Source organism: Oryza glaberrima, chromosome 6, assembly GCF_000147395.1.
Source record: "Oryza glaberrima chromosome 6, OglaRS2, whole genome shotgun sequence".
NCBI classification, from domain to species: Eukaryota; Viridiplantae; Streptophyta; class Magnoliopsida; order Poales; family Poaceae; genus Oryza; species Oryza glaberrima.
This window is the reverse complement of record NC_068331.1, coordinates 3,659,567-3,675,964: the sequence shown is the minus strand read 5'-3', so window position 1 is coordinate 3,675,964 and position 16,398 is coordinate 3,659,567. Positions and strand designations below refer to the sequence as shown.

General features: G+C 42.7%; 1 pseudogene; it reads left to right on the top strand.

The window, feature by feature from the left end:
* Positions 1 to 1,962: 1,962 nt before the first annotated feature.
* LOC127775816 (uncharacterized) lies at positions 1,963 to 3,795 on the top strand (annotated as a pseudogene).
* The last annotated feature ends 12,603 nt before the right edge of the window (positions 3,796 to 16,398 follow it).

The following is a 16,398-nucleotide window of genomic DNA, read 5'->3' as shown; positions in this document are numbered from 1 at the left end:
AAAAAATTTATATAATTATAATTTATTTTGTTATAAGTTGTCTTATCACTCATAATATTTTAAGTGTGATTTATATCTTATACATTTGCATAAAAATTTTGAATAAGACGAATGGTCAAGCATGTGAGAAAAAAAATCAACGGTGTCATCTATTAAAAAATGGAGGGAGTACTTAATTAATCACGCGCTAATGGATCGCTCCATTTTCCGTGCTACTGTTCCAAGTTGGGAACAACCCATGGCGAACACAGCCTTAGTCATTTTTTTTAGTTTTCTAAATACGCAGAGATCACTCTATACTAAAATTACATATTGAAGAACAATACACAACTCTACACAATCATACTCTACATTTCCCATAACAAGTGCATGAAATTTCATAAATGAAATGAGCGGGTCTCTCAAGAGGAATGCATTAAAATGAGTTTCTATTGTGTTTTTTTTCTGTACCGCAGAAAGGAAACATAGCATACTGTCAGTTTGTCGGGAAACTATTCTAATCCCTCGAGGGGATGTTCCCTCGTTTGCTCAAAAACCATCTAAACGATTATGAAAAATTCTGGAAAAATTTGACAACATTCATACAACACATATATACAACTCCACAAAATCTTAAGTCCAAACTCAACTCACACATCGAGATATAAAAAAGACAAATTCAGCGTATGAATAGTAGCGTACTGTTTATATCTAAATTTGTCTTTTTTTTGTTTCTCGATGTGTAGATCGAATTTGAACATGAATTTTGGTGGACTAGTAGGTATCATTATACTCTACATTGTCAATTTTTTTTAGAATTTTTCACAACTATTTGCATTGAATTTGAAAGAAAAAGGTATACGAGGGGATATCCCCTCGAGGGAATAGAATCCACACTCCAGTTTATCAGCATCATCATGCACATCCACATGACAGATATATGATGCACCCTTCACATGTGTGAACCATAATACATAGTCAACTCTTTGAAGAAAACATATATATGTCACGTAATTGCGTCCATGGAGAGGTCTTCGAGAGGATTGTGTATTGTACCAAGGCAAAAAAAAAATTGAAGCAGGCTGGTAAAACTAAAATATTACATTCTCTATTTTAAAATAATTAACTATTGCGCTACTTATGGCTGTATTCTAGGGGGAAATGATTTAAATGCCCCTATATTAAATGAGAAAGATGTGTTTGACTAAATTTTGAGAGGAAGCAAATGACCTAGATACCCCTATTAAATAAGAGTTGTTCGGAAGTGGGTGGGCAGTTGGGAGTATGTGCAATTATTTATTATTGTCACATGTGTGCTGCATGCATACTGTCTTTATAGCTTGATTGCATAAGCTCAATCTCCTACATTTATTACATTGACTGGCGCCGAATTGGTAGTGAATTGCTCTCGAACTCTCTCCATCAAAGTACTTTTGGTAACAATCACACATTGTGACACTAGCTGCTTCTAAAGAACTTTGATACAATCTATTTTACACCAATGATTTGTAGAGCTATATGTTATACAGAGAAGCCATATGTACATTACTAATAAAGTGGGGGTGAAAAAGTTTTTCTTTTAAGCCTTAGGTGCAAAAACGCAGCAAGACGACAAAATTGTGACCATGACGTACAGGTCGTACAACCGTTGACATAAAACTTTTCAAACCGTACGGAGTGATATTGACGCAACTACATGCACGGAACAATTAATGTATCTAGAACCGCAAGCGTTTCTATATTCTTAGTTAGTACAAGGTATCACGTAATACATATCCCATAGATCCGAATCTGTGTCTTCGACAAAATGTTAATTTATTATTTTTACATGATTTTACTATTGATTATCATGGTCTACCAGATACACCTCCCCCTAGTTAGTGAAGTCCCTGGGTAGCATCCACACACATTTAGCCTATAAATACAGTGGCAATACTTCTTCTTCCCCACACCAACATCCAGATCCCTCCTCTCTTCTTGCATATGCTGCTCTCTCATTGTTTTGCAGTAGCATTCGCTCTCTCTGCGCTGCTCGCCGGCCTCGCCCTCGCCATGGACGACGCAACGTTCGGCATGGAGTGGACGGCGGCGGAGCTGGGTGAGGCGAGGTCGGTCATCGCTAGGGTCAGCAACGCCTACGACTCCGGCGCCGGCAGCAGCAACAGCGCCGGCGACACCAAGCACGACCGCATTATGAGGGAGCTCCAGGCGAGGTTCCCGTCGAGGACCATGGTCCAGGTAATCGGCTTGTACCTTAATCTCACGGCGGAGACAGCAGCGCAGGCGGGGGCGGCCCAGCCGCAGGACGCCGGCGGCGCCGGCGACGCCCCGCCGCCGCCGTCGTCCACCCTACCTTTGGCCTCGCGAACGACAACTTCGGCATGCCCGGTGCGAACAGCAACGACGACGACGGCGTCGACGCCGGCATGGTGTTTGGTGGTGCTCCTATGGAGGAGGGGGCGGTGGCGGTGAACGGCGGCGACGGTGAGGTGGTGAACCAGGACAATGGTGATGACGATGTGCTTTGGACCGATTATGAGCACAGGTTGATTCTTGATTTATGACATGATTTTTTTTTGTTTCTTTGCATGTTCAGTTAAAATTCCACTCTTTTGGAGTTGAAAAATTATTTACTTTTTAATTTCTGTGCATGTTTAATTAAAATTCCAGTCTTTTGGATATGTAAATTATTTACTGGTTAAGCACTCTTTGTTTTTTTTATCACGTCAAACATAAAACATGCTGTACTGTTCTATTTCAAAATTTTCTGTAGTGATGTACTGTAGTTCTTTAATGAAAATATATATGTGTAAGTGATGCATGATAAATTGATAATAAGCTTCCTCACAAAAAAAAATGATAATAAGCTTGTAGCTAGTTTTTATTGTTTACATATAATCATCCATATATAGTCAAAATATATTATTCTTTTTACCTATTTTGCTAAAATCTGTAGGTTGGAACTATCTAGCTAGATAAATGAAAACTCATTGTATATGTTCATAGTTTGCCACCGTTAATAACTTTATGTGAATAATACTATCTCCGTTTTTTAATAAATGAAGCTGTTGACTTTTTCTCACATATTTGACCATTCGTCTTATTTAAAAATTTTATGCAAATGTATAAGATAATAATCATATTTAAAGTACTATGAGTGATAAAAGAACTCATAACAAAATAAATTATAATTATGTATATTTTTTAAATAAGACGAATGGTCAAACATGTGAGAAAAAGTGAGTATATATATACAAGATGACAAAATATATGTAGCCGATGCGCGCGATGGGATATCTCAGTTGCTGACATTAAACAGCTCAAGAGAACTTAATTAAATTAATTCCCCGCAGGCTGTTCCTGACTGGGATGCGTGTGTACGGGCGTGGCGACTGGAGAAACATCTCGAGGTACTTCGTCAGAAGCAAGACCCCGGAGCAGATCTCCATGTACGCCGATAACTACTTCCACATGATGGAGATCGCCGCGGCCATGGAAGCCGACGGCGACGACGATGACAATAACAACAACAACTTGGGCGGCGGGCAGCTGCACGCCGTCGTCGGCGCCGTCGGGCACGGCCCCGGTGCCGGGCACATTGCTCCGGCGACCTCCTCCAACAACTACGTCGCCGCCACCGCGGCGAACAACAATGTCGACGCACCGTTCTGGGTTCCGCTGCTGTACAACCCTGAGATAGAGCAGCGCATGATGGAGATGCAGGCGCAGTCGCAGAAGGCCTGGGACGATCAGCAGATGAAGATGGCTGAAGCTGCACCTGCAACTGATCCAAAGGAGGGAGCAGCTGATAAGTGATAACTGATAACTTTGTGTGGCCGAAGCTACAGCAGCAGCTGCTTATGATGTTCCTGCTGAACAGTGGAACACATGTTATGAACATTCCTAATCACAACCCAAATGCAGTTCTTAGATGTAACATGGCATAACGAATGGGATGCTTTGAACTGAATTGCGCAGAACACAAAAATGAACTCCCATTGTCTGAATTTTCTGGACCTGAAGTGATGAACCATGATTCCTGTGGAGAATATAGACATATAATGATTTAATATATTCTATAAATAAATCATGACATTACAGATGTATACTAGCATTAACGTATCATTATATCTACACATGTAAACTAAGCAGTAAAACATGAACATATCAAATATACGCAACATGTCGAACATGTACCAAGGTGGCGGAAAGACTGGTTGCTTGGCAGGAACTACTTGTTAGGAAACGATAAGCGAACAAACGATAAAGAACAATAGATCAATCACAGAAGACACGAGATTTAACGTGGAAAACCCTCCCAAAACAGGAGAGAAAAAACCACGGGCGCCAGCCAGCAAAATATCTTCACTATATCTAGGGTGAGGTTACATCGCCGCACGGCGGCTTACAAGAGGTATATATATGGTGGAACCCTAAAAGGGATGACGATCCATTTCGCGGGGGCCTCCGCTCCACTACGGCAGAAGCTGGCCTTTATTAAGTGCAAATGAATTTGGATCACAACTCAACAAACTCCACCTTGAGACAAATTCCTTCTTGTAGCATGAAACAATCCTTCACCCTGAACACAACAAAGACAAACACTTTCGGCGCCAAATAGCCTCTTGGGCTAAACCACTATACCAACTAAGCTTGAGAAAAGCTCAAACTTAGCAACAGCAACAGGCTTTGTCAGCATATCAGCAAGATTATCATGAATACTTATCTTGCATACCTTCAGCTTACCTTGCGCGACTACATCGCGAACATAATGGTACTTGATATCAATGTGCTTTGTCCTCTCATGAAACATCTGATCTTTAGTGAGGCATATAGCACTTTAACTGTCACAAAACAAGTTTATGCAAGAATCAACTCCACAAAGCTCAGCAAACAATCCTTTCAACCAAATTGATTCTTTACATGCTTCAGCAATAGCCATGTATTCTGCTTCAGTGGTAGACTGGGCAACAACAGGCTGCAATGTTGCCTTCCAACTCACAGCACAACTACCAATGGTAAACACATAACCTGTGAGTGACCTTCTCTTATCCAAATCTGTAGCAAAATCAGAATCCACATATCCAACAAGCCCCTTATCAGTCCTGCCAAACTTCAAGCAAGCATCAGCTGTGCCTCTGAGGTACCTGAAAATCCACTGAACAGCTTTCCAGTGTTCTTTACAGGATTAGCCATGTATCTACTAACCAAACTCATAGCATGAGATAAATCTGGACAAGAGCAAACCATGGCATACATCAAAGAACCAACAGCACTAGAATATGGAACTCTAGACATGTATTCCACATCCTCATCAGTACTAGCACATTGTAAAGCTGATAATTTAAAATGAGGTGCAATAGGAGTACTAACAGGCTTTGCATCATGCATGTTAAAACGCTGAAGAACCTTCTTAATGTAGCTTTGCTGACTAAGAAATAGCAAACCAGAATTTCTCTCTAGTGATTTCCATACCTAGAATTTTCTTAGCAGCACCAAGATCCTTCATATCAAACTCACTACTCAATTGTTTCTTCAATGTAGTGATTTGTTCCTTGCTCTTGGCACCAATCAGCATATCATCAACATATAACAGCAAGTATATAGGTGATCCATTAACAAATTTAATATACACACAGCTATCAAATTCAGACCTCTTAAAGCCATGTGACAACATAAATGAATCAAACCTTTTATACCATTGACGAGGAGACTGTTTCAAACCATACAAAGATCTTTTCAACTTGCAAACATAATCCTCCTTACCAGGCACTATGAACCCTTCTGGCTGGTCCATGTATATCTCCTCCTCAAGCTCTCCATGTAAAAATGATGTCTTCACATCTAACTGCTCAAGCTCAAGATCATGCATAGCAACAATACTAAAGAATGTGCGAATTGAACTATGCTTTACAACTGGAGAGAACACATCATTATAATCAACACCAGCAATTTGACTGAAACCTTTTGCTATTAACCTTGCCTTAAACCTCGGAGGCTCGCTAGGACATAAACCCTCCTTTCTCTTGAAGATCCATTTACAACGAACAGGCTTTTTCTGTTTTGGCAAGTGCACAAGCTCCCATGTGCCATTCTTCTCAAGAGACTGCATCTCCTCCTACATAGCTGAGATCCACTTCTCACGGTCTCCAGAGACAACAACTTCAGTGTATGTGGCTGGCTCAAGAGTATTCTCCACCTGTTCAGCATAACTAAAAGCATAATAAACCATATCACATTCCTCAATAAGGCGGACTGGAGCTCCACAACTCCTCTTTGTTCTGCGATGTGCAATAGGTTCATCTTCTAGCTGCAAAACAGGAGGTGAGTGCTGAACAGTATCATTAACATCATTACCAACAATTTCAGTTTTCTGATCATCCACGTGCTCCACCTGCACGCTAACATATTGCTGCTCCTCATCAGAACCACCTGGTATGACATCTGTGGGCAAGCTGTCATTAAACATAACAGATTCATTGAAAACAACACTCTTGCTCATGAATGTCTTATTAGTTTCAGGATTCCATAACTTATATCCTTTTACTCCTGAACCATAACCAAGAAATAGACACTTAATAGCTCTAGGCTCTAATTTTCCATTATCAACATGAGCATAAGCAGTGCATCCAAAAACTCTCAACTGTGAATAATCAGCAGGCATACCAGACCATACCTCAATGGGAGTTTTCTTATTAAGTGGGATAGAAGGCGACCTGTTGATCAAGTAGCAGGCAGTGTTAGCAGCCTCTACCCAAAAACGCTTGTTCATGCAAGCGTTGGACAGCATACAACGAGTCTTGGAGATGATGGTTCTGTTCATGCGCTCAGCCACACCATTCTGCTGTGGAGTGTACGGGATGGTGTGTTGCCTAACGATGCCTTCCTTCCTGCAGTAATCATCAAAAGCATCCGAACAAAATTCACCACCATTGTCAGTGCGAAGTACTTTTACCTCCTTTTCAGTTTGCCTTTCTATCATGACTTTCCACTCTTTAAAAGCAGCAAATGTATCATCTTTATGTTTCAGGAAATAAAGCCACACTTTTCTAGAGAAATCATCAATAATGGTAAGCATATAACGAGCACCACCAAGAGAGGGCTTACGAGAAGGCCCCCACAAATCAGCATGTACATAATCAAGTATACCTTTAGTGCGGTGAACTGAGGTATTGAATTTTACCCTCTTGTGCTTACCAAAAACACAGTGCTCACAGAACATCATGTTACCCTGAGTGCAGCCATCCAGCAGGTTCCTCTTCATCAATTCTGCCATATCAAGTTCACTCATATGTCCAAGACGCATATGCCACAGGTTAGTCTTACTAGGTTCATCTTTAGAAACAGCAGCAGCGGTAACAGAACCATGTAATGTACTTCCTCTAAGGATATATAAGTTTGCAGAATTCATATCACCAATCATATAAACGAGAGAACCTTTCGATACCTTTACAACTCCACCTGAACCGGAGTATTTGTATCCTTCTGCATCAAGTGTGCTAAGAGAGATGAGATTTCTCGTCATCCCTGGTATGTGTCTCATATCTTTCAGCGTCGTGTCATGCCATCATGTGTCTTGATCTAAACGGAGCCAATGCCCATGATCTCACGTGGGTTATCATCTCCCATGCGCACAACATCTCCATTCTGCACAGACTTGTAAGAACTAAACCAATCTCTGTTAATGCAGATATGAAACGAACATGCAGTATCAAGTATCCATTCATCATGACTAGCAACACAACCAGCAAAAACGACAAGACAATCTCCTGAATCAGAGTTATCAGCACTGGTAACAACAGAGGCCTTACCATCAAATTTCCTTTTCTCCTTGTTCTGCAGCTTCCAACATTCTTCAATGAAGTGATTTTTCTTTTTGCAATACTTACAGAACTTTTTACCTCTAGACTTAGAACAGCCTCTGCTCTGGCTCTTGTCACGATCACTGCTGTTGTTGTAGGTTCTCTGCTCAGATCTACCTCTGACCTGCAATGCTTCACCCTTAGAGGACGATGCATCAGACTGAACCATACATCTCATCTTCTCCCTGTTTTGGAGCGCCTCATAGACTTCCGCTAGGGTTAGTTCATCACGGCTTAAAAGTATGGTGTCACGAAAATTTGCATATGAACTAGGCAGTGAGCATAACAATAAAAGACCTAAATCTTCATCATCAAACTGTACCTCCATCGACACTAGGTCGGCAACGATCTCCTTGAAGACCAATATGTGGTTCAAAACAGAACCACTCTCCTGCAACTTGTGCGAGAACAACTTTATCTTGATATGCATCTTACTGGTTAGATCTTTAGACATGCAGATCGATTCCAGTTTAAGCCAAAGTTCTGCAGCAGTCTTTTCCTGCAACACTTCTTGCAAAATATCATTAGATAGATGAAGTTGGATCATCGACAGAGCCTTACGATCTTTCCGCTTCTCCTCAGCGGTCCATTCAGTTGATTTCTTCTTCCCGAAGCTTTCCAGCGCCTCACCAAGATCCGAAGTTTGCGCCAGAACAGCCCGCATCTTGACTTGCCACAACGAGAATCTCGTCTTGTAGTCTAGCAGCGGTAGATCATACTTCATCGACGCCATCGCGAAACCCTAATGTGGGAACAAGCTCTTATACCACTTGTTAGGAAACGATAAGCGAACAAACGATAAAGAACAATAGATCAATCACAGAAAACACGAGATTTAACGTGGAAAACCCTCCCAAAACAGGAGAGAAAAAACCACGGGCGCCAGCCAGCAAAATATCTTCACCATATCTGGGGTGAGGTTACATCGCCGCACGGCGGCTTACAAGAGGTATATATATGGTGGAACCCTAAAAGGGATGACGATCTGTTTCGCGGGGGTTCTGCCCCCACACCCCCGGGCGTCCCTAGCTGCACGGCCCAATGGGCTAGCTCCAGCCCAAGCCTCCCGACGACGAGCCTCCGCTCCACTACGGCAGAAGCTGGCCTTTATTAAGTGCAAATGAATTGGGATCACAACTCAACACTACTCGCGGTTGCGAGCGTCGACGAAGGCGCGCAGCACGCGAGCGGAGAGGAAGGCGAGCCGTCGCAGACGAATAGGGAGCAGTCGCGCGAAGCGCTTCCCAAAAACTTTATTGCCGCCTTCTCCCGGTGCAGGACGTCGAAGGCAGAGGTTCCGGAGACCTGCTCTCCCGATCGCAGGTGCACGCCGGCGAGCGGGATGGAGTAGTCTACGAGCGACGGCGCAGCATAGAGGAGGAGGCAAACCCTAGATTGATTTAGTGTGTTTTGCGTGAAGGCGGCGGCTCGGTTTATATAGAGATAGGTCGCTTGATCAGGGCGCCCGCACGATCTCCACTCCGCGTAACCGAACCGCATAAGTCGCGCGTAACTTATCCGGACTCCACGCCGTTTTCACGCACCGGATTTTTCGGAATGTTTCCAAAACAAAACAAATCCGAATTTTCCTGCAGCAAAACAAAACTGCAAAAGAAGGCTGCATCTGCGCAAGGGTGAGGAGCCAATTTTGCGGACCGTTCGACGCGTACGTCGTGCACGCGCGCCACGCCAGGCCAGGCCAGGCCTGGCGAGGCGAGTTAGCACGCGCGTGTGTTCCCCCTCTTCTCTCCACCACACATGCTTCAAGTGGCTAGGAGGGCATTCTCCCTTTTAAGGAGGTCCCCCTCTCCTAGAATAAGCAAGGTGGTACTAAACTCCACATGCATGCCATCCCATGAGGTGGGCTTTTGTGATTTTCCAGATAATTAATCTTTGATTGGGCCTTAGCCCATCTATTAATTCTATCAATCCCCCACCAAATCTCAAAATCCCACTGAGATTTGCCTTTTCCAATGTACTTTTATATACCAGCGGTTCGATGGAGACCGATTAATGTTGAACATCCACCTAGAACTCCAAGCTACACTTACTCACAACTTGAACAATGGACTACGCCTTGAATTGCAAGTCTTGTGCAAGCAAGTTTCACTCAGAGTCTTATCTGGTACTAGACCGTCTATAGACTACCCCTCGGGTGGAGCGTATAAGTCATACTCCTAGGTATTTAGTAAGATTCCTAGAAGATTCACCCAAAATCTTCATAGACTGCGACCAACAGTCAAGCTTACAAAGGTGAGTTCTTTCAAGAATGCTCTGCAGGACAACATCTTCGCTAATTAAAGGCAACAGAACTCATTAAGGCATAGCCAACCTGCCTTGCAGCTCACGAGAGTACATGCATCTTCACTTAGAGAGGGTATAGATTGGTACTCTCCTCTAGTTTACTAATGGTTTGTTCTCCGATCACATAGACTGGGTTACCATCATAGTATAACTTACATGGGTCTCAAACCCATCTCCTTCGATGCATTATCTATCACATTTCGTGATAGTCCCTTCGTGAAAGGATCTGCCAGGTTTCTAGCTGTTTGGATGTAATCCAACGTTATAACTCCGGAGTTTCTCAATTTCCTGACAGACTTCAATCGTCTTTTCACATGTCTAGACGATTTCATATTATCCTTAGAACTATTCACTTTGACAATTACCGTTTGATTGTCACAGTTCATAAAGATAGCCGGCACAGGTTTTTCAACAATAGGCAGATCCATTAATAGATCACGCAGCCATTCTGCCTCAACAATAGCAGTATCCAGTGCCGTCAGTTCTACTTCCATGGTTGACCTCGTCAAAATAGTCTGTTTGCAAGACCTCCACAAAACAGCACCACCACCCAGTGTGAAGACATATCCACTAGTGGCTTTAATCTCATCCACATCAGAGATCCAGTTAGAATCACTATATCCCTCCAGTACCGCAGGATACCCAGAATAGTGAAGCCCCAATTCCATAGTACCTTTCAGATAGCACATTACTCGCTCAAGCGCACGCCAGTGATCATCTCCCGGATTAGAGGTAAATATTAGAGGTAAACCGGCTCAACTTGCTCACAGCAAAGGAGATATCAGGCCTAGTTGCACTAGCCAGGTACATCAGTGAGCCAATGATTTGGGAGTATTCCAGTTGATTCCTAGTAATTCTCTTGTTCTTGCGAAGCAACAAGCTAGGATCATAAGGTGTTGGAGAAGGCTTACTATCAATGTAGCCAAAGCGATTCAAGATCTTCTCCACATAATGGGACTGCAAGAGTGTAATCCTATTCTCACCTCTAATTAGCTTAATGTTTAAGATAACATCAGCTACTCCCAAATCCTTCATATCAAAATTTTGAGACAAGAATGATTTAACCTCATTTATCACCTCAAAGTTTGTCCCAAATATCAGTATGTCATCAACATACAAGCACAGAATAACTCCCTCACCCCCACCATGGCGATAGTACACACATTTATCTGCCTCATTGACTGCAAAGCCTGCAGATGTCAATGTTTTGTCAAATTTTTCATGCCATTGCTTAGGAGCTTGTTTCAGACCATACAAAGACTTCAACAATTTGCACACTTTGCCTTCTTGACCTTCAACTACAAACCCATCAGGTTGATCCATATAGATCTCCTCATCCAGCTCTCCATTAAGGAAAGCTGTCTTAACGTCCATTTGATGAACGAGAAGACCATGTGAGGCTGCTAGGGAAAGTAGCACACGAATTGTGGTCAATCTAGCAACAGGTGAGTAAGTGTCAAAGAAATCTTCGCCTTCTTTCTGAGTATAGCCCTTAGCAACAAGCCGAGCCTTGTACTTTTCAATAGTACCGTCAGGCCTGAGCTTCTTCTTGAACACCCACTTGCACCCCACAGGTTTACACCCATAGGGTCGCTCTGTCACCTCCCAAGTCCCGTTAGCGATAATGGAATCCATTTCACTACGGACAGACTCCTTCCAGTAGTCTGCATCAGGAGATGCATATGCTTCTGAAATTGACTTAGGAGTGTCATCCACGAGGTACACAGTGAAATCATCACCAAAAGACTTAGCCGTCCTTTGTCTTTTGCTCCTTCGAGGAGCTTCACTATCATCCTCCTCAGTAACATGTTCATGTGTATGTTCAGTTTGTTCTGGTAGTGTGATTGAACTGGGAATTATTTCAGAGGGTTGGCTAGAACTACTATGTGTATCCTTCATTGGGAAAAAGCTCTCAAAGAAGGTAGCATCACGAGACTCCATAATTGTACCAACATGCATGTCAGATACCTCAAATTTAACTATTAAAAATCTATAGGCAATGCTGTAGTGAGCATATCCCAGAAAGACACAATCCACAGTCTTAGGTCCAAGTTTGCGCTTCTTCGTTATTGGTACATTGACTTTCGCCAAGCACCCCCATGTGCGCAAGTAAGAAAGTGATGGTTTTCTCCCAATCCATATCTCATATGGTGTTTTGTCCTTATTTCTGTTAGGAACTCTGTTTAACACATGGTTCGAGGTCAACAATGCCTCCCCCCACCATGCCTTAGGTAATCCCGCGGTGTCCAACATGGCATTCACCAAGTCGGTCAGTGTGCGGTTCTTTCTTTCAGCAATCCCATTAGACTCGGGAGAATAGGGAGGCGTCCTCTCATGTATAATGCCATGTTCCTCACAGAATAAGTCAAACTCGTTTGAGAAAAACTCTCCACCACGATCAGACCTAAGTCTTTTTATCTTTCTGTCAAGTTGATTTTCAACTTCTACCTTATAAATTTTAAAATAGTCTAGAGCCTCGTCTTTCGTTTTCAACAAGTACACATAGCAAAATCTAGTAGCATCATCAATCAACATCATGAAATATCGTTTTCCACCCTTCGTCAACACCCCATTCATTTCACAGAGATCTGAGTGTAGGAGTTCTAGAGGTGCCAAGTTTCTCTCCTCAGCAGCCTTGTGAGGCTTGCAAGGTTGCTTTGATTGCACACAACTATGGCACTTAGAACCTTTGACAATGGAAAACTTAGGAATTAAACACATGCTGGAAAGCCGAGACATCAAGCCAAAATTAATATGACATAAACGTGAGTGCCATACATTAGCCTCATCATCCACACTGCCACAAATATGGTTCACAGACTTATTACAGAAATCAGAAAGGGAAAAGCGGAACAGGTGTCACACCCAGAAATTCACTAGTAATTTCCGAACTTATTTGTGCATAAAATCCTCATCCAGGAATCAGCCGAGGTACACAAACTGACAATTTAATATACAGATTCATCAAATTAACTAAAACGATAAATACTTACTTAAGAGGCACTTAGTCCTCACCATGAAGAAAACTGCAGCGGAAAATAAAATCTAGCGAAGCTCCGGCTCCACTCCCACAGGCAGCTCAACTGGGGTATAAGCCAAACGTCTTCTCCTTCGCAACTTGTCTTCAACTGAGGTTTGATTGATTATTGCAAGGTGAGCATATGACATACTCAGCAAGCCACACAGTAAATATGCAAGTGCACAAGGATACCAAAGAATGGCATAATATAGGGCTCATTTGCAAAAGCAGCATTTAGCAAACATTTGAGAATTATAAAACAGTAGAGTAATTAATCATCAATTTTAATCAACACTAAATAGCACAACCATGCTGCTCAGGCCCAACCATCCTGAACAACCATACCCGGCTGTACAGATCTATCTCCAAACCAGGAGCTAATCAAATTATTACCAGTTATAACATCATTTATTATGGTGAGAAGTGTGAGACTAATCACGAAAGACATTGTTAGACCTGCCCATGACCGCGGGCACTGCTATTCGAATAGTTTTACTCTGGCCAGAGGTGTACCACTGTACCCACAAGACACAACCCACCAGCATGTTACCGTGTCCGCGCAGACACGTCACCATGTTGAGTGATTGTGACAAGACCCCTCGCATAACTCAACTCAAAGCAGTGCACCGTTCCCGGATCATAGTCACCCCCTTATAAACAAGGCATGGACTCCCCAGCGACCCCCGTGGGCTTATGTCCGCCACTTCTCAGTCTGGTGCTCCGCAATGAGCCTTGTTATACAAAGTGTCCAGCCGTTGCCCATTCTGGCTTGCGGTTGGCACGGTTAATGTTTCACAACCGAAAATCATGAACCGGTCCTTAATTGTCATGAGCACGACCATCAAAACCATGTGCTCACAACCCACCATTATCAAGTTTTAGTTGGCACATTAATTAATTAACCAATCACGATTGACCATCGTGAGCAATCATTAAACATCCATCATTAAGTAATAGTGAAACATTAGTTATCCCAATTGTGTGCTAATGTTTCTAAACATGGCTAAGCAATTATGTCTAACATCTAGTTGAACCAATATATCAATCCAACCAGTCAAATTATAACCCGAGGTAATCAAGAAATAGGGTAATCAATGCAAACTAGCCATAACAAAGGAATAGGTTCACACCACCCGGTGACATTCAAAAATAAATGCACAGTTGAAATAAATAGAGAATTTAAATATAGGATCAACATGCTCAAAGGAATTGTGTTTGGGATCTGTGTGACTTGCCTTGCAATAAAGGGTCTTCAATTAATCTTCTTGAACACTTCCGGCGCACTCGCGAACTTTCGAAACGACGGAAACGACAAGCTAACACACAAAACGAGGAAAAAGACTAATAAAAACCAAATAAACAATACATAAAAATTAAACAAACATGTAGATCATAATTTTAGATGAATTTTGAGACTTGAACGGCCTCATTCTGACTTCAAATGAATTTATTACGAATTTTACAAGATTAAATCTAATTAAATCCCATTTAAAAAGGATTAAATAAATTTAATTCAATTTATGGCTAATTTTAATATGTAGATCTTTATTTTATACAACTTTTGCAACTTGAACCACATTAAACTGAGTTACAATGAATTAGTTATGAATTTTTAAAGATTAAACCGGATTAAAGCATTTATATGGATTTTAATTGAATTATGATGCAATAATGAATTATTTTTGAAAAGGAAAAGGGAATTATTGCATCATCGGCTAGGGTTCGCGGAGGACCGGGTGCATGGCGACGGTTCACGAAAACGAATGGCCGAGATTCATCCATCCAAAACGGACGGCCAAGATCCATCGGTCCACGACCGGATCACGGCGGACGGCAACAATGACGTCATCACCGGCGACGGCTCGGCCTCGTGTGCTCGCCGGCGAACGACGGCGCGGTGGCGCAAATGGAGGACACCTATGTGTAGCGGACGGCACGGCGAACTCACCGGGCACTTGGACGACGGCAAACGACGACGGACGACGACGGCGGCGAGGTTGAAGCGGCGGCGGTCTTCGGGTCGACGGTGACGGCGGTGCTCCGGCGGTCTTCGGCGGCGGCGAAGCGGTGGACGGGAACGGTGACGACCTCACGATGCCGATGGTGGCGACGGCGACCGAAGGCGGCGACTGCAACGGCGGCGCGGTACGGCTGAACCGACAACAACGATGGCGGCGGCTAGGGCTACGCGGAGGCGGAGCTACACGCGACGGCGGGCTAAGACAAAGGTGGCGGCGGAGAGAAGAGGTCCCGAGGATCTTTTTATAGGGGCTAGGAGGCGGCGACGGAGGCCCACGGCGACCGGCGACGGGAAGGAAGGTTTAGGGTTCGGAGGAGAGAAATCGATCCGAATCGAACTCAAATCCGGCGATTTCCAAAGCGATTTAGACGATGTTTCCAAAAGGGAAAAGGTAGAGTGGATCACGGGGATCCTTTCCCCTCAAACAATTTCACCGGAAACGGAAAGGGACATCCGGATTTGGAATGGCCGCGGCGGCGGCTAGGGTTTCGTCAGGAGGAAGACGACGGGCCTGACAGGTGGGCCCCACCTGCCAGCGAGCGAACGCGCGCGCGCGGGCGGCTGACTGGGCCGATTGGGCCGAGGGAGAGAGAGAGCGGTTTTGGGCCGACTTTCGGCCCAAAGCCAAAAGGAGGATTTAAAAACATTTTTCTATTTAAATTATTCATGAAATGCAATTCCATTTATTAAAAATACTTCCTTGGCTCAAATAAGTCCCAGAAAAATCTAGGAACTAAAGAATCAAGAGAAGTATTTAACAAAATTTTATCTAGCCCAATTTTATATTGAGATTTAACAAATTAAAATTAGATCTTCTCTTTTAGGCTTTTAGGATCATTTCTAATAATTCCCTTTTAGACAACAATTTATAAATTAAGGATTTTTAAACAAAAAAAACACTTAACATAATTATAATTAGATCATTAATGATTAAATAATTACTGAACTGTTCTTTGTATCATTTAGGAATTGAGCTCTGAAAAAAAATCCGAGAAAATTTCAGAGAGTATAATTAATCGTGGAGAATTTAATAAAAATTAAATCCATCCATGCTTTAAATTTAGGAAATTTTATTTTCCACATTTAACTTCACTTGTAAATTAATGAACATTTAATATAAATTCTATTAATAATTTATTAGATAATTTATAAATCCTAAAACGAAAATCTGGCTGTGACAACAGGCCTCCGCACTCATAACCTTTACCAATAAA